We start from the raw sequence: 27382 nt of genomic DNA, 5'->3' as shown, positions 1-27382 counted from the left end.
GAATTTATGGGCTGTCAATCAAGCCTCATTAAGTATTCTTGCCTGGGAGACCAGGCATTCACTAGAACACTTGTGCCCCAGGGAAAACATAACTTGTATGACAGCTCTGGCTCTCAGATCTATGCTATCAATTTCACAATGTTTATTTACACAAGATAAAGAGATTTCAAGTGTTTTCAGTTTCTAGTATTGATACTTTAAAGGGACTGCATGTTTGAAACTTTTATTGGGCTGTAGTAAAAATGAGTTTTTTTTTAAAAAACTGGAAAGTTATCAATGAATGACTGTATTTTTAAGCATTTTTTACACATACTACTGTCACTGTAGTGTTCAATTGTTCTATACAATGGGGGGAATCTTCCATGGGAAATGCCCATGGAGGGGGGGTGGGTGCGGAAAAGTTGATGTAATTCCAGCTAGGCAACGGGAAGGCTGAACATGTGCAATCTTCTACTTTTCAGCTCATTAATTAGGCATGTGAGGAACTTGGTAAGTCTCGTGGCGGGGCGGGCAGAAAGTTGCCACCCCACCGTTACCTCATGGGATTGAAGGTCCTGGCATCATATTTAAACTGCTCCTGAACACACATTCACTCACTGCAGGCCACGTGCGGTGGAGAAGGAGTACATGATGGCTTCGGCCCCAGGGTCCAGCAAAGCCTCCCTGGGAATTCTCCGCCAGGCCATCCAGGTGGGGCAGGAGATCCCCTTCTGAGCGATGGGAGCAGGAGGCCCCCTCACCTGATGAGGCTGGCCTGGGAGGAGGTCGCTGGGGAGGTTAGTGCCTGTGGGGCCCTAAAAAGGAGCACCCTGCAGTGCAGGAAACACGTGAATAAACTTCTATGCAGCACCAGGGTAAGTGAATCATCTACTCACAGCAAACTCACACTCTTATAAGGGCCTAAGGCAATCTAAGGGTTAGAATCCACAGGGATGTTGCACACTACCAGTAGATGGGACATCAGCACTGAATGTGTCTGCCAGCCACATTAAACTCACCATCTCATGTAAGTACTTGTGCAAACAGCATCTTAATCCCTTTCTGGGAGGGCTCCGTAGAGACAATAGAAATGCACGCTCCTGGACTGCTCTTTCATCCATTGGGTTCACAGTCTATCCTTTTGTCTTTATGCAGGAAAAGATTAACCATAACAAAAGAGAGTGAGCAATGACCAGAGGGGTGTGCCTGAGATCAGGATCCTATCCAGTTTTGAAGAGAAGGCAGCAGAGGAGAGGGATTATTCCTGTGTGGAAGGCGAGATCAGCCTCCCGCAGCAAGCCAGTGAGGATGCATCCAGTATCCATTAAAAAGATGCGGACCATGACGGTGAGTGATCTTTAATTTATGAGAATCCTTCCTCAGTCACTAATTCTCTCTTCTTTCTATTATAGGTCCCAGCAAGAAAAGGTGGAAGGACAGTGATGACAGGGATGAAGCCATTGCATTGGTTATACAAGGCAGATGCGCTCGGGAGGCCCTCATAGCTGCTAGATTTGTGGAGGATGATGACAACATGCGGTGAGGAGACACCATAGATCTTCACATTGCATCTATGAACGTTTGACTCCAGTCTGGCTTATGGCAGCACGCGCACGCTCTGTGAGAATGTTCCTCTCATGGAGATGCAGTGTAAGCCCTAATAGTCACTTGACTGCAGGAGGATGATGTAGTGAGGACACTCCATAGACCTTCACACAGCCTCTGAGAATGTCTGACTCCTGTCTGGCCAAAGGCAGCTCGCTAGTGCTCAGTGATCAGGGTCATATCATAGAGACGCAGCCATGAAACTTTAGAAGCAAGTGATCCCTTGTCCACCTTTAGCACTTGACCCCTTCAGGAGCACTGCGTCACTGGTCACAGATGCTGAAGAGATAGGGGCCAGCCCCTCCTTTAATGTGCTGAGAGCACACAGGAAGAATGATAGAACTCTGTGATGCCTGCCCACGACATTCTGGCAGCAATGACAAGCACCATCGATATGCAGGCATCAGTAATGTGTCCAGTGAATGTGAGGCCGGACTATCACTTTGGTCTGAAGGCTACACAAAGCACAGGGAAGAGGCCCTGGACTGAGTCACCTGCATTTATCTTATGCAGAAAGATTTCATATCAGAGTGACACGAACACTGCTCGTCAGAACAAGGAGCCATAGGCAGGGAGACATTATTAGGACTTTATTGAAAATAGTGAACATTATGTACAAGTGATTAACACCCATGCCCAGATTGTGCAACTAATTATTCTTAATTTTCCTAACCCTGCCACTACATCTTGGTGCTCCCCAGACATCTACGGTGGAGGTGGGTGCAGCCTGTGGACTGCAACACCCTGTCTGTGATGACCTTGGCGGGCGTCCTCTGGAAGGCCGAGACCTGGAGGGCCCCAGCCTGCTGTCAAGGTCCTGCTGTGTGGCAGTGGCACCCTCCTTGGCCTATGGAGCAGGTGCGGCTGAGGCCACAGGAAGAGGGGATTTGGATGGGCTGGACATTCCTGGAGTCACCTGGTTGGATGGCCCTTGGGGTGCACCTGCTGATCCTCCTCTCTATGGGTGCCTGAGAGCCCCAGGCTGACACCTTGAGGAGAAGGGGTAGCTGGAGTGAGATCGAGCTGCCCGGCACCTCTCTTACGTACACACAGTTGGACCCAAATATGGCATCAGTGAAGGAGTTGAGCCCGTGCAGCAGTGCAGGAGCGATGTCCTGGACCAAGGTCTCCATGGCAGCCCCCGTCCTACCAGTGTTGATCTCAGTGCATTGGTATGCCCGCATATCACCTTAGAGTGAAGGCGAATGGACTCCTCCATCATATCTTGCAATCTGAGGAGTGCTGCGGACATCTCTTCCTGACATTCCCGAAGTTGACTTTGCAGCTCCAGCAACTATGACATAATCCAGTCCAGAGGACCGCCATCTGACTCAGACTCAGCAAATCTTTGGTCTCCAACAGTCCACTGAGTGCCGGACACCTGGGAAGTCACTGTTGCTGCCTGCTTTGGAGTGGATCAGACAGTGCGATGTGCTCACCAAGTTGTGATCGAGGCTACTGTAAAGCTAGGTCCCACCACGGTGTGTGTGTCTGTGCTGGTGGAGGGTGTGGGTGAGCGCTGATGGGACTTCAAGGAGGGTGCATTCAGATTCCCCTTCAGGGGTTTCTTCAGGGCTTGATTAGAGGCCCTGGGTCATGGACTCTGTCGGTTGTTTGGCACATGTGCCTGCGGAGGCAAGGGAGATAGTTAGTGCTTGGCAGTGGCCTGTGAAAGAGGACATATCACTCACAGCATGGTTGCCTGATGGATATTGCACTTCTGGACCCTCACATGGTAGAGCAGAGCCGACCTCACCGTCAGCACAGAATCGGTCCAGATTGTCGCCGGTCAGCTGGATGGCTCTGTTTTCAAAGTCCGTGAGGACCTTGATTTCAGGCATCCCTCCACTGGTCTGTGACTTCTCCCTCTTGTTGTGTGCCAGCTTTTCCTGCATGAATAGAGGTGGCGAGAGTTTAAGCAGGAAGCCTGCCAGGCCAGATGATAAGTATGCCTGGTATGTATGGGTGATGAGTGGTCCCATGGATGGGATGAGGACAATGATGGTGAGTGTGAGAGAGTGAATGGTGATGTCCCTTGAACCAGCAGTGAGTGAGATCTCTGTGGATGTGTGATGGGTTTGAGAGTGTGTTAGATGAGAGTAATGAGAAGAGTGACTTATCCTGGTAGAACAGAGGAGATCATTCACCCTCTTGAGGCACTGGGCAGCCGTCCTATTTTGAAGGGCGTTGGCCCTGACCACCGCTGCCAACACCTCCCAAGCCTGGTTGGTCATGCTGCTGCCCATCCTGTGGCCAGAGCGGGTGTAGAGGACATCCCACATCCAAAAAGCACTCCACTGACACGTTGGTAAACCTGGGGGCTGCATTCTTCTTGCCTTTCATGGACATCTTCCCTGCAGCAGTTGTGGGCTAGTAGCACTGAGATGTGGTGTGCGCTGCTGGACTTTAAATACGGTGCCCGGCATGATGAAGCAGTGAGGTGATCATGGGTGGGTGATGAGACCCCGCCCGCCATTGCAGCTGATGTGTAAAACGTCATTTTACCTGCCTGCTACCGCACTTAGTGCAAATCTGGGACAATTCCGCTCAGTGTCTTAAACATGCCCCAGACAGTGTGGCCTCATGAACAGGACAGTCTTTTAACACTAACATGCTCCCAAGACAGTCTTTCACCCTTCCCCAGAGACTCTGTTTAAGCTTACCACAGGGCAGACTTTCACTCTAGTCCTTGCCTCCCCCCCAACCCCCCACCCCTGCCACTCAGTCCTGCTTCCGTCTCACCCTTCCCTTCTGACCCTTCCCCCCACCCAGTTCTGCCTCTGTCTCATTCCTACACACTTGCCCTTGCCCTCCACCACCCCGACCCTCCCAATCCTGCCTCCTCACTGGTTGTGCCTCCCGTGCTCAGCCTAGCTCAGCTTGTGCTACAGGCACTTGATAAAATTCCAAACTATTTTTCCACGCATTGAGAAACTGATTTTTTCATTTTTTAAGTGCCCTCGCTCGCCATGATTCCTACTGGTGGCGGGAGTGGAGGGAGATTCTACCCAATGTATAATGGGCCAATGGGCAAGGGAGTGGCGTAACTTGGCATGGGGCATAACAGGCCATAGGGGTTGTTTGGAGGGGCATGCCTTGGCATGGGGGACTTGGGGGGCCATAGGAGATGGGTAAGGGGTAATGAGGTGGCATGGAGGAATGGGGTGCGTGTAGGGTGTAAGGGGGTATGAGGGGTGTGAGCCTGCATGTTTTTTATTATAACTGGGACAAAGTCCCACAGCACCACGGGGGGCCTTTTAAACAGCCCGCCTCCGCACCTGACACCCTCTGTATCCACCTCTGTACTTTTCCCCAGGTCAACTGGCCCGACTGTAGACCACACCTGCCCGCACAGAATGAAAATCCCATCTTTGCGGGCACATTCTCCCAAAGCGAGCAGGCGGAGCCAGGAATGTCCCCAACTCCTGCTACCTGCCTCGGTGATGAAAATCCAGCCCAACGTTTCAGAAATCTGATGAAAGGTCATTGCAACCTGAACCATTAATTGTGCTTCTGTCCACAGTAGCTGCCTGACCTGCTGAGTATTTCCAGCAATGTTTTTTCTGTTTTTATTGCAGTATACAGAATGTACATTTGAGGGGTGAGTAGGATCACTCATTAACAAGCTTTGCTTCTCTTGGGCATTATCCTAATGAAACTAAAATTGAAAAAATGTGAGGACTATTTAAGAGTACTGTTGAAACCATGGAGATTTATAGCACAAAAGGAAGCGATTTGGCCCATCGTATACAGGACTCGACTGCAACCAGTAATTTGCTTTCAGAAATGCAGGTATGGTCAACCCAAAATGTACTGTTCACCCTAAATTGCTTTCTGCTCCCTCAAAAACTGAAACCTGCACATATAAGCGTAAACATATGCACAGAGCTCTGCTTGACAAGGGCCAAATATAGGTTAACTTTTTGATGTTAGTGGAAAGCCACAAACAATCTTTTCTTTGCTAACATTTAAAAGTTTACAATGAACATTTATTGAACTCCCATGGTTCATTTTTAAAACATGGTTGTGGTTACACTGCAGTCATTTTAATGGTGCAAGACCACACATGCCAGATGTTCATTCCATGTGGACTTCCCACCAGCTGGCTGTCCAAGAGTCCCGGCAGGAGTCCTGGACTGCTTTGAGTGCTAGCCTCATTAGTATTCAGCTGGCAAGTGGCAGGCAGAACCCACCACTTCCAGACCATCACAATATTGGGAGCCCCATCTGGTCACTGGGCTAGAAGAAGGTAGTGCTGTGTGGTGTGTGGGGAGGGTCTGGATAGGCACACCACAAAAATAAGAACAAACTTATCTGCTGGCTCCTCTTTGACTGGACTGCCGGTTGTTACTGGGTGTGGCTTGTGCACCAAAACCATTGCCTAGTAAGTGTCCTAAACTGTTAAACAGGATCCTATATCAGGAGCCCCTGATTTGCATTGAAATGGGCCTATTACCTGAGGGCACTCTGGACACTGGTGGTAAGACTGGTGAAAGGTTGCAGTGGCTACAGCAATGGCAGGAGCGGGTCATTTTTGCCCAGTTTCCCACAGGTGGGAGACCTCAAGTCCTGAACTACAGCATGTATTCTGTACTGATATGTAGCTGAAAATATTTTACAATGGCACAAATGATGTCTTCTCATACAACTGTGGCAGGAAAATATGCATCATGTGATTGAGTGATCTCATAATTCAAACTAAGGCTTTCAAAAATATACCTGAACTAGGCCATTACTGTAAAGAGAAGCTTGTTCAGTGAAGCGCACATCCCTTGTTTAGTCACTGTTTAGAATCTCACGTCTTTCCAAAGAAGAATCTACTTTTTGGATTGCTTCCCACATTCTCAGGAGAGCTGATATTTTGGGTGTGACTAAGTGTTGGAGAACTGTTCAGCTGTCAGCGGCAGGTCTATCAGCGGGTGACTGTGTAGAATCAGCTGACACCTGAATCCTTTTTAGGCCTGGATACCAACCTCAAGCCTTTTAAAAAAAATGTAATTGCCCAGAGGGGCAGCATTCTAGGTTGATAATGAAAATCCTAGATGATTCTATGGTACCCCTCAGTTGACATTGGCTGAGTGTAATTTTAGTGAAAGGGATTGGAGTGGGTGGGGCTGTGAAAAAATGACCCAGAGTTAGATTGCTTTACATTAACAATATATATTTTTTAAAATGCAGTTTGAAAAGGTTTTCCATTTGGGAAGTTAAAACCTCTTTAAAATGATTACAAAGTACAAAATTCTGTTGGAATCTTTTCGTATCTTTTTCTTCCAGAAAGAAAACATGACCAAGAAACAGATTACTGGATACATAGTCTTTTGGAAAGACCTCGGCAGGACAATTGGTGTCTATGAGGAGAGGCAGAAGTCTGGATTTGTCCCCTCTATTGAGTGTTCAACAGAAACATTAGGACTTGTGCCTTGTCTTTACAGACACTTATTGACCTGTCTTTATTTTAGATTTCCAGCATTCATTTTATCTTTAGCTTGAAAAGAAAAAAACTGGCAAACAATTAACAACTCAGATAAAAACATTTTGTGAATACAATGTCTTCATTTTTTAAAAATTTTTTGTGAAAAGAGAAAAATTATTGCTGAAATAAGTGTGCATTCTCAACCTGGCCTTTATAGGAGGGCACACCACTATGACTATCTTTTTACTGTGTTTTAATTTTTGAGACCAAAGATAAAATGGTATTAAAAAATAAGTGGGCAGGTTTTCCTGGGTCTTCGTACAGATACATTGTATTTGCTGTGTTCAGATGATCCAGTGCTCTGGACATGGACCCAGGAAAATCTCTAATAGCTGTCTGTGCTCTGAGATTCCTAGAACTAAAAAGGTCATAAAAAACAAGGTTTTCCCTTGGAGTGGAACATCCTGTTTGCCTGAGAACAAAGCCAAAGACCCCGTTCTAAATTCTGAGAAGAGACTTAATGACAGCTCCACATCCACATTGATATGCCAGCCAAGATGAATTGCTAGCCCAGAAAAGATTTGGGGCCCTTCTGAAGACCTCGATGAATCTCACATGAGCTCTCACCTGGTTTGGGTCCATTGAGGCCTAGCAATGGTTTAATGAACAGGAAGCTGAAAATTTCTCCAGTTACGTCCTCTTGACATGAGGAGGCTGACAGAAGATCCACCCATGAACCCAGCACCACCAACATTTAAATGGGTGCCATCCCAGTGAAATCAGGTTCTGCTCTAAAGAGACTATCTCTGCAGAATTCTAGCTGCAAGCCCCAGGGGCTCTTCGTATGTGAAGTGACCACCTGGTCATTTCTTAATTGGCAAACCAAACATTTCCTATGATATGTTAGGGATTTTTTAAAAAACTTGCACAAGAATAGGGAAGTTAGAAAAGTCTCCCACAGCTTGACCATTCATTTTTCGCATCTAGCATACAATATTCTAGGCTTCATTAATAGGGGCTGGGAGTACAAGACCAGGGAGGTTATGATGAACTTATATAAGACACTGGTTAGACATCAGTTGGAGTATTGTGTACAGTTCTGGTGCCACATTGTAGAAAGGACGTGAATGCATTGGAGTGAGTGCAGAAGAGGCTTACGAGAATGGTTCCAGGGATGAGTCACTTCAGTTATGAGGAAAGGTTGGAGAGGCTGGGACTGTTTTCCTTGGAGAGGAGAAGGCTGAGAGGAGACTTGATAGAAGTTTTCAAAATCCTGAGTGGTCTGGGCAGAGTAGATAGGGAGAAACTGTTCCCGCTTATAAACGGGTAGAGAACCAGAAGGCACAGTTTTAAAGTGTTTTGCAAAACAAGCAATTGCGAGGAGAGAAAAAAGAATTTCACACAACGAGTGGTTTGGGTCTGGAATCCGCTGCCTCGAAATGTGGTTGAGGCAGTTTCAATTGAGGCATTCAAGAGGCCATTGGATAATTATTTAAATAGAAACAACGTGCAGGGTTATGGGGAAAAGGCAGGAAATTGGCACTAAGTCAAAAAGCTCAGGGAGCCAGTGCTGATATGATGGGCCGAATGGCTTCCTTCTACACCGTAACAATTCTGTGATTCTGTGATTTAGAAAACTAATGGTTCATTATACACATTCTGCATTAATTCACCATGTTTGACAGCAATATTCCTTTATGTTTCTTCATTTCTTACTTTTCTTTGCTGGATATGCAAAAGTTCACAATGTACTCAAATTGCAGAAGAATAAACGCAGCATCTCAGGGATATAAATGCCCATTTTTATTCACACCTGCATACACTCATCCAGCACTTAGAAACTGCCAGTAGTTAAAAGCAGCTGGAATTAGAGGGACAGCACTAGCAGAGCAATAACAAAGATGATCTGTGTGAAAAAATGCACTGTGTGACAGCTATAGAGAAAGGGGAAAATCATCCCCACTGACAAACATTAAATAATATCAGATATCATCAGGAATGTTGACAGAGAAAGGTAGAAAACATGCAGTCACGACTGTACCTGCTAAAAATTGAAATTTTCAACATGTAGTGAAGCAGATATTAATTGTATAAAGAATTAAATTATAGGTTGCCTCAGATCAATTCTCCAGAGATTAAATCCTACTTTCTGGCAACTAGGTGATAATTACAACAAGGCTTCATTATACTTTAGAAAATATGGAAGAAGTATAATGTTGTCATCGCAGCTTGTTTAAGAGCAGGTACAAGCAGGCCACAGTTAATTTCAAAGCACGCCTGTAACTTGCTCTGCCTCCAGGAAACTGAATAGATCCATGTTCAAACTGACCGCTAATAAAGCACTTAGCCAAAGATAAGTTAAGAATGGACATGTTCACACTGCTGGAGAGGTTATACCTGTATGTAGTTTATTTGATTTGACTTTGATTAGCTGGTTTCATAGAATCATAGTCTCATAAATGGAAAATTCCATCCTAAATGCGGGGTTGGGCAGTTTCAGTGGTGCCTACCCCTGCTGGCTGGAAAGCAGGAACTTGCTGATTCCGCACTTGGAGGGTCATTAATTATACACAGGTGAGTGTCTGGCCAAATCACGACACTAACTCGGGAACTGATTCGTCCTCCTGCCATCCACTGGCAGGGTCAAATGTCCTGGCACCATATTTAAAGTCCAGTCCAGCACATATTCTCACTCTCTCCAGCCCCACCTCTCTTGCGGACATGTGTGGAGATGTCTTGCAGCCAGAAGAAGAGGGCCGAGCGCCTCAAGAAAAAGGCAGCACCTCGCTTCATCCACCAGGCCCTGCAGGCCTTGATCAGAGGACTGCAGGCACACAGGCAAGTCCTGTATCTCAGGGATGGCTGCAGGAAGTGCAGCAGCCTCACCTCTCTGGCCTGGGAGGCCGTCGTGGAGCAGGTCAGCAATGCCGGCAACCGTGTCCGGAATGCCACCCAGTGCAGAAGGAGGATGAATGACCTCATCCGCTCTGCCAAGGTAAGTCACCCTTCAAATCTCTCCAATATCAAACTCTCATCGTGGCATCATGCACTCAAATGGCTACTTTCTTCAGGAATCTCACACAGCCATTAGCAGGGACACATATCAACACTCGTTCTCTCACTGAGACTTTCACATCACCACCATCCTATCCATCACACTGCTCACACTCCATCCTCTGGCCTTTCTGGGGAGGGCTCACCACACACAGGGGACATGCATCGCACCCAACCTCTGCGCCATCCCTTATCACCTGCCTTTCTTTCTTCTTTATACAGGCCAAGCTGGCACACAACAGAGATCGCATACCAGGGGAGGGATGGCCAATATAATTGCCCTCGCTGAGTTTGAGGAGGCTGTGGCCGAGCTAGCTGGGAAGAACAGGGGTTGCTCATGTAGGGAAGTGGAGATCAGCCTCTCCCAGCAACCTTGTTTGGATCACAGCTCCATCACCTCATTAAATCCTGACAATCACAGTGAGTCACATGTAGTCTTATCTAGCATGTTTATTAACTGGAACTCTATTTTCTATTTCCTAGGCACCACCAGACTGAGGCCCCCAAGCGAGTTGAGTACCAGTGTGAGCCCCAAGACCACATCTGAAGGGAAAGCTCCAGGAGAACTATCATGACACTCACACCAGCTCAGAGACACACGCTAATGGGGCACAGCTGTAGGTTAGGCTCGGACTCACTTCCTGGGGAACACCTCACTGACACATCCCCGCAGCAGTCGGAGGCAGGGATGGCGCAGATCTCCGGCACTCAGAGGGCTGCTGGAGATCAGTCGCCTGCTCAGTCCAAGTCAGATGATGAGCCTCTGAAAGCGGTCACCAAATCCATGCTGGAAATGCAACAACAGGTGGTAGGACATCAAGCAGAGATTCGACAGTCACTCAGTAGACTAGAGCAATTGATGAAGGAGTCCGCCCATGTTCGGATCATAACAATTCACTGCATAAAAGAATTTCTCCTCATCTCTTCTCTGATTCTTTTGCCAAATACCTTGGGCAGAGTTTTGTCATCGGCGAGCGGGGAAGCAGGGTCCTGCTCGCTGACACATAAAATGGTGCGGGATGATGTCCGGCGGAACCCCCGATGTCACTGTGCCCCACTTAAATTTTCAGCAAGGTGGGGGCACAGCAAAATCAGCTGTGGGCCCGTCAACCTGTCAATGACCATTGACAGGATCAATTAACCAATTAAAGGACCTGTAACATTGTCACATGAGGGGACATGTAAGGGATTTTTCTTTTCTCTATTTTTAATATTTTAATCATGCACAAGCGCAAAAGAGCACACTCTCACTTTCGGGGTTTCCTCCGTGCCCACACAGGGAGCACATAGCGCTTCCCGCCAGATGTCACATGGGTGGGCCTTAATTGGCCCGCCCATATGAAATGGCGGTGCGGCCCCGATCACTGACGGCGATCGGCTCCGCGCCCGTCTGCGTTTGAGTCAGGCCCACTCGCCCGACACACAGAAAATTCTGTCCCTTAAGTCTGTGTCAATTATTACTGATCCCCCTGTCAATGGAAAGTTTGTTCTATTTACTCTATCAAAATCCTTCCTAATTTTGAACACCTCTAAGTTTCTATGTAGGAAAACGAGTTACATCACAGCGCTGTGCAAAACTATAATGATAATGTTGTCATTATTTCTTTATAGATTAAGGCTTATGCTTTTAGTGCACCATGTAATGGGTTATCTTTGCCCTTCTTGCTCTCACCTCTTAGCACTCGAGCTTTCCACTATGCACTTCGATAGTCATCAGTATCATGCTTGTACATCGATTGCTTCCTCTCAGCCCACATATAGCAGACAAAAGCCTGGACACAATAAGAAAGCTGACGCCAAGGTGTTCAAAACTGGAACTGACAGTGAATGGCAGTCTGAATATACCCAGATGCATTGAAACTAAGATGAGGTTGATTGTGTTCTTGACATACCGATGTGAGGTTGAACTTCTATATAGACAGCCTGCTGATCTTATTGCTTCATACCACAATCTATTTATTATCATTAACTGTCAAAACAAAAGTCACTTCCTCTTCGTTTTAAGCAGCGACCCTTACAAAACAAGCTTCAGTGTTTCAAGTTGCAGATGCCCATTGGCATTTTTTGGCAATGCAAGTTTGAGGGAAAGGAGTTGTTTTAAACCTGTTCACATAAAAGTGGGGTCACCTTATGTTTCCTCTTTAGTTCAGTCAAAACAAACACGCAGCGATTACTCACTCGGTAAAGTATTTCCTGAAGTTCCAGAGATAAGTAATCCTGAAATTGTAAGAAACTTTTGGTTGCTCTGGCCTTTGGAATGGGCTGGCGCAGTTCAGGGTTTCTGGTACGCTTCAGAGCAGCAGGAAAATATGTGGCAAAAGGAAGCTTCATTGATGGTTGGGTTAAACAAGCTTTGCCCCATAGTACATTGTATCCATATCTAAATAGATGAACTGGTAAACCAATAGCCTGGACTCGGCTGATTCTTTAAACTACCTCTCTGGTCTCCTTTTGAAATGAATACATACTTGAATATCGCAATCAGGTTGATGCTGTTGTAAAGTTGTGCTTGTTTCGATGGAAGCTTAAGATAGTTATTTGCATTTAGAAAGCAGAAAAAGAGACATGCATTTATATAGAGCCTTTCATGAGTTCAGCAGGTCCCAAATCATTTACAGCCAGTGAAGTAATTTTTGAATTGTAGACACTATTGTAATGTAAGAAACACAGCAATTGGTATGCAAACAGCAAGACCCATAAAAAAGAAATATGATAATGACTAGATAATCTGTTTTATTGATAAGTGGCTGAGGGGTAAATATTGGTCAGGATACAAGGGACAGCACCCCTGCTCTTCTTTAATGTCCATCTGAGATGGCAGATGGGACTTTGTTTAACATCTTATCCAAAAGCTGATGAGAGGAAACATCTGGACCCGTTGGCGGTGGGCGTCATGGCGGGCATAATGGACAATGCGGCGAGAAGGCCAAAAATTGGTTTCACGCCGTTGTGAAACCAGTTTACGATCATCCGTTCCACCCATCAATAGCGGGCCGCATTTCCCGCTGCCACATGTCGGGAACCTAATTTCAATACGTTAGCATCTCATTATAAGCCCTGCTCACTGGAATCATCCCCTCACATCAAACTTACCGCCCACATCGGCATTACTTCAGAATGGCGTGCTTCATGACTGCCTTTAAAAGGCATGCACCTGGCGACCTGAATTTCGAGGTGAGTACAAACAACCTTGTGCAGTGTTCATGAGCATCATCCATAAGACATCAAGAGGGCCTGCGCATTCAGGGCGGGGGCACAGACTGAAGGAAGTACACAAGCACATGCTGGGTGGTGGGGTGGGGTGGGGTGCGGATGGTTAGTAGTTCAGGCAGCACAGACTGAGGGAAGTACATACAAACTTACAAACATACGAATTAGGAGCAGAGTAGGTCACTTGGCTGCTCAAGCCTGCTCCACCATTCAGTAAGATCATGGCTGATCTGATTGCAACCTCAACCCCACATTCCTGCCTACCCCCGATAACCTTTCATCCCCTTGTTAATCAAGAATCTTTCTACCTCTGTCTTAAAAATATTCAAAGACTCTTCTGCCACCACATTTTGAGGAAGAGGGTCATGAGTCTTTGGAACCCTAAGAGAAAGAGATTCTCATCATTTGTGCTTTGAATGAGCAACCCTTTATTCTTAAACAGTGCCCCCTAGCTCTAGATTCTCCCACAAGAGGAAACATCCTCTTCACATCCACCCCGTGAAGACCCCTCAGAACCTTAAAAGTTTCAATCAAGTCGCCTCTTATTCTTCTAAACTCCAGTGCATACAAGCCTAACCTGTCCAATGTTCCCTCCTAAAACAACCCACTCATTCCTGGTATGAGTCCAGTAAACCTCCTCTGAACTGCTTCTAATGCATTTACATCTTTCCTTAAATAAGGAGACAGCACTGTGCACAATACTCCAGATGTGGTCTCACCAGTCCCCTGTATAACTGAAGCATAACCTCCCTACTTTTGTAATCAATTGCCCTCATAATAAATGATAACGTTCTATCAGCTTTCCTAATTACCTGCTGTACCTGCATGTTAACTTTTGTGATTCATGCACTAGGACACCCAGAATCCTCTGAATCTCAGAGCTCTGCACTCTCTCACCATTTAGACAATAAGTTTCTTTTTTATTGCTCCTGCCAAAATGGACAATTTCACACTTTATACTCCATATTGTACACCATTTGCTAGATCTTTGCCCAATCACTTAAGGAGGCTACAAAGGGACACAGGTTATGTCCTCTTCACAATTTACTTTCCTACCTAAAAGCAAAAAACTGCGGATGCTGGAAATCTAAAACAAAAATAAAAATACCTGGAGAAACTCAGCAGGTCTGGCAGTATCTGCAGAGAGGAACAAAGTTAACATTTCGAGTCCATATGACTCTTCAACAGAACTAAGTAAAAATAGAAAAGAGGTGAAATATAAGCTGGTTTAAGGGGTGGGGGGGGGGAATAGAGCTGGATAGGGGGCCAGTGATAGGTGGAGATAGCCAAAAGATGTCATAGACAAAAGGACAAAGAAGTGTTGAAGGTGTTGATATTATCTAAGGAATGTGCTAATTAAGGGTAGAAAGCAAGACAAGCAAGGTACAGATAGCCCCAGTGGGGGTGGGGTGGGGTGAAGGGAAGGGATCGAAATGGCTAAAAGGTAGAGTTAAAACAGATCATGCCCACATGTCTGTCCTTAGCCTGCTGCATTGTTCCAGTGAAGCTCAACGCAAATTGGAGGAACAGCACTCAACTTCTGACTAGGCACTTTACAGCCTTCTGGACTGAATATTGAGTTCAACAATTTTAGATCATGAACTCTCTCCTCCATCCCCAACCCCTTTCCGATCCCCCCCGTGGTGTATGAACCCAAATTCTATCAACGCTTCCTAACAATAATTTTCTTGTGTAGCACAAACCAACTTTACAACCATACTGCTAGGCAAGTTTCCACAATCTTTCTCATGGTTTTTGTTTTTGCATTCTTTCCATGTATTGCCTTTTCCTACCCCTTCAAGTACTTGTCAAAGTGTGTGATAATAATACAAGGAACTGTAATTTTATTTCACCTGTCATTAAATGCTCAAAGGCAGAGAATACCAAGGGTTTGATGTAATGCATGTAACAATGCTGCAGTCTTAAGTTTTGTAAAACACCATTTCTGCAACAATGAGTGGAATCTTGTTGAGGCGTCAGGAGCCTCGCCTGCCAGCTGGAGAGCCAGGGAGAGACTCGCGCATGCTGCCTCTTTTCAGGAAGACTCACTGAACCGCAAGCCAATCCGGCGGGTGTGAGGCCAGTAGCAGGCCTTCCCCTGGAATCTTTGGAATAGAGTAGTGTAGTGGAATAGAGCAGGCTGATTGAATATATTTAAGGCTGAGTTAGTCATGTTTTTTATCGACAAGGGAATCAAGGGCTATGTAGCGGGGGGGGGGGCAGGCAGGAAAATGGAGTTAAGGCCACACTCAGATCAACCATGATCGTACTGAATGGTGGAGTAGGCTTGATGGGCTGAATGGCCTACCCCTGCTCCTTTTTCTTATAACCATATAAGTCTCTGACTTTCTCTTGTAGCCACAGTTTTTAAATGGCTAGTCCAGTTAAATACACCGTTCATTGGAGGAATTCCTGCATGGTGAAATGTGGAGTGTCAACAAGTACTAACATCACTTCAGTTTGGCCCAACGACTTCAGTGGTGTGGCTGGAAAATTAGTTTTCCAGAATGTTGCATCTGTGTTTTAAGAGGCAGATACAATCAATAATTTCAGCATATGGTCCATTGTTGAATAGAGAAAAGTACTGAACTAAATCCATCCAGGTTGGGCCAGTTTGTTTCATTCTGATTTGGCTCAGATGAATGTAAACTTTATTTGTTCTTACGTGAATTGTACTTTAAAGACTTTATTTTAAAGAAGAAGAATGGTGACGCAAATGCTTTTAGTCATGTCCAACTCATCCATATGACAGGAGTAGCAAACGTCACGTTCCACTGCTGATGAATGGCATGTGTGTTATGCATGTGTAGATTAGGTCATGCAACTTGAAAACATGGTACAACTGAGCTTCTAGAAGAATAGTGTTATCCATATATCTCCTTCCATCCCATTAATGCAAGAAACTCAATAATAGAACTTCTGGGCACTGGGGTGTTTTTAATGGTGTATTGTATTTCTAAGGTTTTTAAAGTGCCCAATATTTGCAAATTATATTAAACATAAACCAAGTAATCTCAACCCTCCCAGCAAAAATAAAATTTGCACCAGTTCTATCAAAAAATCATTTAAGGCTCTGAGTCATCCCCTGTGTCATGTGGATGACCTTATTAGAGTCTCAATTAATTTCCAGTATGCACCTCCTTCACTATACAGAAGCTCTGCCTCTCCTCATAACTAGGAACCAGTTTGCCCTGATTATTTACTCAGCCAAGTAGAGTCCACACCCTTTGAACTTTAGGAACAACAATCAATATATCATTACAGGTGACAATCTTACGGTCCTGCTTAGTTTCTGGAGCACTCAAAAGGCACTCAAAAGTGCAACAAAGGCTGATTTCCTGCCCTCTTCAGCCAGTGAGCTGCATTATGGATTGATGGCTTGCTGCCAGCTCCCCAGCATCATATAAATAAGGCCCAAACCTTACTAGGCTTAATTTTTTTTGCAAGATAGTAAGACTCTTTGAGATGAATTTTTGTGCTGGAGGGCAAAAAATGAAATTCAGGACTGTTTCCAGGTCCCAAACCTCCAAACCCCACCCAGGTCGAGGCGAGGGAAATTGATTTGCTTCACGATTTTCAGGGTGTAACCCCGTAATTAATTTTGAGACAGGTTTGCTGTCCAATTAGATGCCACAGGGATGGGAGATGGGTCAGAAGAGGTGTAGGCTAGATTTAAACTCACTATGGCAGCCATTACTGAGGCTGCCATTTGACTGAAGGGGGAAATTTGCAGGAATTTTCAGAGCCTTGGACAGTACTGGCATTGAAGCAGATGTCACTGGAAAGCCGGAGGTTTGGCATCCGGGGTAGACCTCACCCTAGGTTCTCAGGTGGATCCAGTGTTGGAAGAGGTTCAATGGCCTGATATGCTCTGGCAAGGTCATTACTACCTGCAATGCTAAGGACAGGCCTCTGGATATTTACTCTCCAGCAGACACATCACCTGAGGAGCCTCAGGGTGCATGCTGCTCCTGGAAATGAGCAGGGTGTGTGACGGGGCACTTACTCGGAATGGTTCCGGGCCATGGTGCTGCTGAGGACTTCTAACCACGGATACATGCACCTTCTAATGAAGAGGGCCAGATGACAATGGACACAGAAAACATCAGTGCCTTATCCCGCTCTGTGGGTGGAATCGTCCCAGGTTTGCACCAAATGTTGTAGTGGGCGTGAAAAAAGTCATTTTACCTGCCGATGGGTTTTCGCACCATCTCATCCCATTCCCGGCATGCTCACCTCATTTGAATTCTCAGGAAACATGCCGGATCATTGGCGGCGCAGCCTTTAATTCGCCCTGCCATCACCTCAGGCTGTCATTAACCCAGGTGCCATATTTAAAGGGAATCCCTAAACAGAGCTAGCACTCTCTAAGGGATCGGAAGCTGCTGCAAAGGCATGACTGCCAAAAAGAGGAAACATGCTGCCTTCAAGGTTTAGTGATGCCTCCATCAGGCACCTACTGAACAGTGTGGAGAGTCACTTACCCCCACTCTGGGCAAAGACCAGCAAGCAAGGAGAGAAATCCAGCATGGGAGGCGGTGGCAGCAATAGTCAGCACCAACACCCTGAGAAAGAAGATAGCCACCCATTGCCGAAAGAGGATGAATGATCTCCTCCATTCTGCCAGAGTAAGTCACTCTTCTCATCACTCAACTTACACACTCACAAACCCATCACACATCCACAGGGATCTCACTCACTGCCAGTACAAAAGGACATCACCATTCACTCTCTCGCACACACCAACATCTGCCCTGCAGATCGTGTCCTCATCCCCACCGTGGCACCACTCACCATCCACATTTGCATCACCATCCTTCTCACCTGGCCTGGCAGGCATCTTGATTACGCTCTCTCCACCTGTACCCATGTAAGACAAGCTGGCACACAACAAAAGGGAGTGGTCACAGACTGGTGGAGGAATGCCAGACATCAAGGTCCTCACAGACTTTGAAAGCAGCGCCATCCAGCTGCCTGGCGATGTTCTGGACCATTCCTGTGCTGAAAGTGAAGTCAGCAGTGCTCTACCAAATGAGGATCCAGCAGCGCAACATCCATCAGACAGCCATGCTGTGAGTGAGTTCCCCTCTTCTGCAGTCCTTGTCATGCACTAATAATCTCTCCTTGCTTTCGCAGGCCCATCTGGGAAGCAGCTGAGGAAGCCAGGAGCTCGACTCAAGCCCTGAAGACAGCTCAGAAGAAGAATCTGATGACACCCTCTTTGAAGGCCCATCACAGCACTCACCCACATCCTCCACCAGCGCAGGGACACACACCTTGCTGGGACCTAGTTCTCGAGTAGCCTCGGGGTCACAATCTAGTGAGCAGATCACACTGTCTGATCCACAGCAGGCAGCAGCAGGGACTTCCCACGTTTCTGGCACTCAGAGGACTGCGGAAGGCCAGATATCCGAGTCAGATGAGGAGTCACTCGGTCATACCTCAGTTGCTGGAGCTGCAAAGTCAAGCTCAGAATCATCAGGAAGGGATGTCCACAGTACTCCTCAGATTGCAAGGCATGATGGAGGAGTCCGTCCGCCTTCAGTCTGAGATGATGACACTGGCATGCCAATGTACTGAGGTCAACACTGGTAGGATGGCTGCTGCCATGGAGGCCTTGGTCCAGAGCATCAGTCCTGCAGTGCTGCGTGGACTGAACTGCATCACTGACATCATAGTTGGCCTCCAGCAGCGTCAAGTGAGACGGGAGTGGGGAGTATCAATCTCACTCCAGTTTCCCCTTCTCCTCAGCAAGTCAGCCAGGGGCCCTTGGGCACCCATAGGGAAGAGGATCAGCAAGTGCACACCCCAGGCCATCCACCCAGGTGAGTCCAGGACGGTCCGGCCTATCTGAATTATCTCTTCCTGTGACCTCAGCAGCTTCAGCTCCACAGGCCAAGGAGGGTGCCACTGCCGCATGGCAGGACCCTGAAAGCGGGCCTTGGCCCTCCTGCCAAGGTGATCACAGACAGGGCGTAGTAGTCAGCAGGCTGCCTTCACCACAACTGTGGACGTCGGGGGAGAACCAAGATGTAGCAGCAGGTTTAGGAAGGTTAAGATGATGTATTTGCACAGCCTGGGCACAGGCACTAATCATTTGTACATAATATTCACTATTGTAAATAAACGTCCAAGAATGTCTCCTTGCCTATGGCACTTAATTATGATGAGCAGTGATCGTGTCACTCAGATGTGAAACCTTGGTTCCTGCACAAGATAAAGACAGGTCTCGGTCCAGGGCCTCTTCCCTGTGCATTGTGTAAATGTCAGACCAAAGTGAAGGTCCGACTTCACACTCCCTGGACACAGCACTGAAGCCTGCACCTCGGTGCTGCTTGTCATTGCTGCCAGAGTGTTGTGGCAGACATTACAGAGTTCCATCATTCTCTCTGTGTGCTTTCAGCATCTTTGATGTGGGGCTGGCCCCATCTCTTCAGCTTCTGTGACTGGTGATGCTGTGCTCCTGAAGGGGTCAGGTGCTGAAGGATCAGGTGCATTTAAAGTTTCATGGCTGCGTCTCCATGATATGACCCTGATCACAGAATGCAAGCAAGCTGCCCTCAGCCAAACAGGAGTCAGACATTCACAGAGGCTATGTGAAGATCTGTGGAGCCACATGGGCATCATCAGCTTCATCCTCTGTGGGTAGCCCTTGTCCCCAAGGACCCAGCCCTGCAGCCTCTGTGGGCCCTTGAAGATGTCAAGGATCTGAGGCCTGCTAAGGATGTAGGAGTCATGAACACCCCCTGGGAATTGTGCACAGGCCTGTAGGATACATTTATGGTGGGCACACACTAGCTGAACATTCAGCGAGTGGAAGCCCTTGCAGGTGACGTAGTTGACGGCTTGTTGCCGCAGAGATTTCAGCATCATGTGAATGCAGCCGAAGGTACCCTGCACCTGTGGAAAACCTGAGATCTGTGCAAATGCCAGCACTCGTCCTTCCTTGCTTTCCTGATCCCGGAGAAATGCACAAAGTTCGGTGAAAATATCATCTATGACCTCACGGTTACACTTGTGCATGGAGGCTTGCGAGATCCTGCACAGGTCACCTGCACAGTCCTAGAAGAAGCCACTGGCATAAAAATTGAGCGCTGCAGTCACTTTCACAGCCATTAGATGTCCTCCATGTCCTCGTGGTGCCTCCACCTCTCTCCTCTTCTTCTCTGCTCTCTGTAAGCCATGTGGCGTACCGCTGAATCACCAGGTTCCATGATGATGATGAAGATGATGATGATCTCCTCCTGCAGGATCAAAGAGAGAGACGCGTGGGTTAGCATAAGTGTCCTAAGAACCTCTCTTGGTTAAGTCTGAAGGCTCCTTCATCCATGGAGGACAGTGCTAGCCACCACTAGGATGGCCAGTATAGAGCACTCATTGACTGTCCGAAACCCACCCACCTCCGCTTGACCGATTGGCAGCAGCTTCAGCTACTGGAATGTAAGGTCCTAAGATGGAGGTGCAGAAATAGGCCATTTGGCCCATCGAGCCTGCTCCGCCATTCAATGAGGTCATGGCTGATCTGATAAACCTCAACTCCACTTTCCTGCCATTTCCCTGTAACCCTTGATTCCCCTACTGATTAAAAATCTGTCTATCTCAGCCCTGAATATACTTAACGACCCAGCCTCTACACCCTTCTGCGGTATAGAATTCCACAGATCCACCACCTTCTGAGAGAACTGCATGCTGTGCTCTCGGCTCAGGCAGTCTCTTAACCCTACACTGCAAGGCTGCACTGTTTGCTTGGACCATGAGGGATACTGGTCCAAACCTTAATGAAGACATTGCAAGGGGCTGTGAGCATCTCCACCAGTGACTGTGCCATGGCCACCTCTCACAAAGCAATTCTACAACTTGCCCAGTCAGCCAATTGTTCTGCTGCCTCCTAAAATGCACATTAATTTGCAGTCTGTTCCTGAGGGGTGAAATGTTCTGGAGCATTTGGTGTCACTTTCATGCTTTTGTGTTGCTTGAGTGGACAGAAAAGCTTCAGAGGCCCGATTCCAAGCATGTCAATGGAACTGCTGCTGAACTGTCACAGTTGCTGAAGAGTGCTCACTTTTGACAAGCTTTTCCAAGGGCGTGGCTGCTTCCCTCACACACCCAGTGGGCAGTGCTGATAATGAGATGGTAAGGTATTGCAATGAGGCTCCCGACCTCTGCCAGTGGGAAACACAGCCTACTATTGTCAGCAGGAGCGAACGATCGCAAACTGGTTTCACGGCACCGTGAAACTGATTTTTGACCTTCTCGCCATATTGTTGCCCCGCACCCACCATGATACCTGACGCCATTTTAGCTAGAAAATTCGGCCTGTTTTGACTTTGCCGAAATGAGCACATAATGTCTGAGAATGGGCTGTCATTTTTCCACCACATTACCCTACTGGAGGAGAGAGACCCTGACGTAGACAGGATAGCGGACAAAAAGGAAGTTGGCCCTGGTGAGCCAGGAGGTCATGGTGGACCTGGTGATTACAGAGGGTAATGTGGTCAGAGGGGTCACAAACTGACTTGCATTGGGTATCCTCAGCACTGCAGACTCTCCGAGATTAACTCTCATGATCTCTTTGTTTTTCCCACAGATGTCCAACTGAGTAAGTCACTGGGTCTCTTTTTACTGTCTTGGTCCATTGCTTTCCCCTCTTTGTGCTGTATAAATAATAACACATGTCTGGGATTCTTTTAATTGCTGCCATGACAGGAAAAGGGGTTTGAGGTGCTCACTGTGGGGACTTGAACCTACAAAAGAAAGAAAATAGAAATGCAACCACTGCTGCAGACCTAATGTGGTTCCAACAGAAGGATTTGTTATCAGCTTTCAGGCCTTCTGGCTGCTGTCCAGAAACAGCTGCAAGAAACCTTTCAGATCTAAATATCTCTGGACAGTTTGTGTATTAAGACTTATTAGTGACCATACACAGCATATGAATTTGAACTGCGTGTAGTAGCTGTTTATAAACCTAATTATTGCATTCATTGCATATAAGGATTCAGGGCTGTGTTTAAATTGGAGGCAGTGCCAATACTCGTGGAAAACATTCGTGATAGTACACTTGTAAGTATCTACAAAGTGCTATCCATAAACACGATTCCTTAGTATGTGTGGTATGACTTTCTGCTGAATCAGAGTCAAGTATATTCAAATGTAACAATAGACACCATTAGACACATCTGAATGCAGAATGTTAGTGTCTGTTCCTCTGTGCTACCTGTGCACTATTATAATTCTATCCCACACACTATGCACCACTGTGTTCTGATGGCAAATGTAGAATTAAAAGGGGAAATTGTTCTGGGGTATGTGCGTAGGTGCAATGGATCACCTGGGCACAGCTGATATCAAGAAACCGGCCAGTCAGAGCTCATAGCTGTATAGAAGCCTGCTTGTTCTTTCCCTTAATTTGAGAAGGAAAATTGGACAAATTCTTTGATAGAAATTCTCTCTATCTTGATTTTTGAATATTTCCTGTGCCCAGGTAATCCAGGGAAATCTCCCAGGAAATCTGCAAGGAAGAACTAGCACTTGTCATGGCCTCAGTATTCCAAAGAGCTTCAAAGCTAATGAAGTACTCTGGAACAGCAGCCACATTTCATATGTAGGGAGTGTAGCAGCCAATTTGTGCACAGTAAGTTCCCACAAACAACTATGAGATAATGCCCAAATAGTCTGTTTTTAGTGTTGTTGGTTGAGGGATAAATATTGGCTAGGACTCCAGGAAAATCTCCTTTGCTCTTCTTCAAGATGGTGCCATGGAATCTTTTATGTATACTGGAGAGGTCATCTGGGGCCTGGGTTTAATATCTGATCTGAAAGACGGCCCCTCTAACACTGCAGCTCTCCTACATTACTGCACTAGTGTCAGCCTGGATATTTTGCTCAAGGGAGGAATTCTAATCTCAAAAATAAATGGATTAAGCGTTAAAATTCTGAATCTCAATCCCAACCCGCCTCCAACACACCCACTCCATATCCCCCCACCCCCACACTGCACCCCTTCCACTGGCCTCCAGATTACCCTGACCCTTCCCAATCCCAATGATTGGACCCTCTCCCTGGGATAGATCCAGACCCAGAATATCAAACTCCCCGGGGTTGGACCCTCAACCAGCATCCCCCTTGCAAGATCAGACAACTGTTACCCCCTTCTCTCTACTAACTGCCCTGATTGGATGGGTCAGGGTCAGATCCATCTAGTCCTGTGGTCTCTTCTCCAGCATTCCCTGCCCAACTGGAAGCCAAGCCTGTCAATCAGGCTGACACCCAGTCAGGAGATCTGTCTACATACCAACACCATTGAGTTAAAACCTTGGGGCTTCCTGCACACTATCAGGCCTCCTGCTCCCAGCAGGTCAAAATGTTGAAAATCCACTACATCCCCACATAAGTCTCTGGAGCAGGATTTGAACCCACAAGCTTCTCACTCAGCGATCACTGAAACGCTGCTGGCACTATGAAAAAAAAACTAGGTTATAATGCGTAAGAACATAATCTGGTTCCCCTTCCTGCTCCTCTGGTATTGATGCAGTGCCAAAGGACATATTCCCATTCTTAACTTTGTGCCTGCCCTCATACACATCCCAAAACAGGCACGCAGCTGAGGCAATGGATAGTTCCAGTCAGCTGCTAAAAGATGTGAGATGCATGCTGCAGCCAAGCATGTTATCTTCTCTGCAATTTTGGAGCAGCTGAACACAGACAACGTAGACACAACATAGGGCAGTTTACAGCTACCACACGCCCTCATTCTAAAGCTCTAGAATAGATCCGCCTCATTAGAAAGCAAGCCTGGCTCCTAATGTTTTCATGTTATGGAATGCTCACTATATTGTGTGCCTTACTAAAAAAAAACTTTTAAATATTTGGTTCCCAATAGCCATGTTAAAATGAGGGTGGAGTGGATTATGATGTAAAATTAGTAGCTAGAGCAGTTGCTCACTTCTACCTTGTGTGTAACAGATACCTTAGTTGACTTTTACATTGCAATTATTAAATTACCAGTTTAAGGGACCAAATTAGCATGTTTTTTTTTATTAACTTATTACAGAAGAATGTAATGACATGGACCTGGAGTCTGTAGTTTTGGGACAGGTTTGTGTGATTATCGGTTGTCTGTCCAGCTATAATAAGTTAGCCAGCACTTGGGCTAAGGTTTATTTTCAGACTTCATTAAAAATGAATGGCTTGTTTCTGAGCCAAATATTTCATTCCTAAAATAGGATTATTGAGATTAAAGGCAATTTTTAGATCAGAAATATTAAGCCTGTATTTTTTTTAGGTTTACATGATAACCCTTGTTCTTATTTTAACTTTTTCCAGATAAAGGGATGGTGGTCAGGGAGTGGGGGGGAATGGGAAATGAGATACAAGGTCAGTCATGATCTCATTGAATGTTGGACGAGGCTCCACAAGTCATGTGGGCAACCCCTGCTCCATTTTTATATACGTATACATGTTTGAATCCTACTTTCCGAAAACTGAATTAAAATCATCATTGTTGACCAGTTCTGTGGAAAAGGGGGCGTGATTGCTGCAATCTACTGTGTAACTGGTGAAAGATCTAACTTTGTCAGAATTAGTAATGTTAGTTCTGCTGCCCATGTGGTTTGTATGGACACAGCCTTGCAATTAATGGAAGGGTCAGAACATAATGAAAGCAGCAGCATTTTAAGTGCCATTGCCCCATTTTAACCATGTTACTTGTTTTAACTGCATTGCTGAGCGGTTATGGAAAATCAGTAAAGGTAGGTGCGTGAAAATTCCCCCTTTGATGGTGCGAATGCTATCTCTCATGCTCATAGGTCATAGAAGCAGATGTGACAGAAATTTTCAGTCCTGAGGAAGACTGCCTGGATAATCTTTCCCAAAGTTATTTGACACCTAAAATTATGATCATTGCACACAGTCTCTAGACATGGTGCAGCATTATCAATGGAGTAAGGAAAACATTTGCACAGTTTTCATTCCTGCATTTCCATGATCTGTTTGAATGACAGAACAGGTTTGATGGGCCAAATGGCCTCCTCTTGATCCTATTTCCTATGTTCCTATGTATTTTTTGATAATGTTTCTCCATCCACCCCAATTGCCCCTCATGCCCCCAATGCCAAGCTATGCCCCTCCACCCACCCACATAGACCAGCATACCTCCAATGCCAAGCTATGGCACTTCCATGCCCATTAAGTGGCTATATACTGTATAAGAAACATATGAATTAGGAACAGGAGCAGACCATTCAGCCCCTCAAGCCTGCTCTGCCATTCAATAAGTTCATGGCTGGTCTGCCTGTATTTCAAATTCCACATTCCCATCTAACCTTTGATTCCCTTGCCTAACAAGAATCTATCTGCACCTGTCTTAAAAATATTCAATGATCCTGCCTCTACTGCCTTCCGAGGCAGCAAGTTCCAAAGTTGCATAACCCTCAGAGAAAAAAAAATTCTCCTCATCTCTGTGCTAAAAGGGTGACCCCTAATTTTAAAACAGTGCCCACTAGTTCTGGACTTGTATACTTCAACCAAATCACCCTCACGCTTCTAAACTCGTGGAAACAAACCCAGTCTGTCCAACCTTTCCTCATAAGACAACCCGACTCATTCCAGGTATCAATCTGGTAAACGCCCTCTAAAACACCTTCAACACATTTACATCCTTAAATAAGGAGACCAAAACTGCACACAGTATTCGTGATGCGGTCTCACCAATGCCCTATATAAATAAAGCATTACATCCTTAATTTTATGTTCAATTCCTCTCGTAATAAAGGATAGCATTCCATTAGCCTTCTTAATTACTTGCTGTACCTGCATACTAACTTTTTGTGACTCATGTTCACTCACCTTTTGGGAGCAGTGACAGCCAGAACTGCAAGGGACACCTCTACTTGGGCAGCAGATAAATAGAAGGCGAGGCTTGGGGCCTTCACTCACCTTCTGGGAGCAGAAACAGCTGGACCTGTGAGGGATACCTTTACTCGGGCAACAGGATGAGTTTGAAAAAAAAATCCAGAAGTAACATCACAGGAAAACTGTAAGCCCTTTGGTTGGTGAGAAGCTGCTCTTAGGGAGTGTGTTTAAATAGCTTAAAACTAGAAAAATGTATCATTTATAAAGAAGTACCTATTTGGATTTCAGCAAGGAACATTAGCAAAGGGAAGTAAAGTTAAATCAAGTCAAAGTGAAATAAAGTAATAAAGCAAACCAAAGTAAGATAAAGTTAGGATAAGCGTAATAAGGTTAAGTTACTAGTAATATATTCTACTCATTCTACTTACTCTAAGTATAATAAATAGTTTTTAGAGTTATGGGATAGCAGGTTAGCTCAGCCAAGTGGAGTGTATATCCTGCGGTACTTGTGAAGTCGTGGACACACCCTGTGTCCCTGACAAACACATCTGTAGGAAGTATCACCAGCTGCACAAGCTTGAGAACCAGGTTTTGGAACTTGAGTCACTGTTGTGCATCCACGAGGCAGAGGACTACATGAACAGCACATTTAGGGAGGTGGTCACACCGCAAGTCAGAAGCATACAGCCAGAAAGGGAATGGGTGACCGCCAGGCAGTCTAAGAGAACCAGGCAGGTAGTGCAGGAGTCCCCTGAGTCGATCCTGCTTGCTAATTGGTTTTCCATTTTGGATGCTGATGAGGGTGATGGTTCCTCAAGGGAGTGCAGCCAGAGCCAAGCCTGTGGCATCACAGGCGGCTCAGCTGTACATGGGGGAGGAAGAAGAATGGAAGGGCAATAGTAATAAGGGATTCCATAGTGAGGGGATCAGACAGGCATTTCTGCAGCAGTAAACATGACTCCAGTATGGTGTGTTACCTCCCTAGTGCCAGGGTCAAGGAACGGCTGCAGGACATCCTTCAGAGGGAGGGTAATCAGCCAGAAGTCGTGGTCCACATTGGTACCAATGGTAGGATGAGTGATAAAGTCCTGAAAGCAGATCTCAGGAAGTTAGGAAGGAAATTAAAAAACAGGACCTCAAGGGCAGTAATCTCAAGATTACGCCCAATGCCACGTGCTATTGAGAATAGGAATAGGAGGATAGATTGATTAAATATGTGGCTGGAGAACTGGTGTATGAGGGAAGGCCTCAGATTTCTAAGGCATTGGGACG

At 46.1% G+C, this 27382-nt stretch overlaps 1 long non-coding RNA gene across 1 annotated transcript in view; it reads left to right on the top strand.

Annotated features, from left to right (window-relative positions):
- Nucleotides 1-6989, top strand: part of LOC121284263 — a 65583-nt gene extending 58594 nt beyond the window's left edge. Inside the window, exon 3 of the long non-coding RNA XR_005944458.1 lies at nucleotides 6859-6989. This is a non-coding gene — a long non-coding RNA (uncharacterized LOC121284263). The remainder of the gene's footprint in view (nucleotides 1-6858) is intronic.
- The last annotated feature ends 20393 nt before the right edge of the window (nucleotides 6990-27382 follow it).

This window comes from Carcharodon carcharias, chromosome 11, assembly GCF_017639515.1.
Source record: "Carcharodon carcharias isolate sCarCar2 chromosome 11, sCarCar2.pri, whole genome shotgun sequence".
Taxonomy (NCBI): Eukaryota; Metazoa; Chordata; class Chondrichthyes; order Lamniformes; family Lamnidae; genus Carcharodon; species Carcharodon carcharias.
Note: the sequence above shows the minus strand (reverse complement) of the source record. Positions and strands in the feature narration are given on the sequence as shown.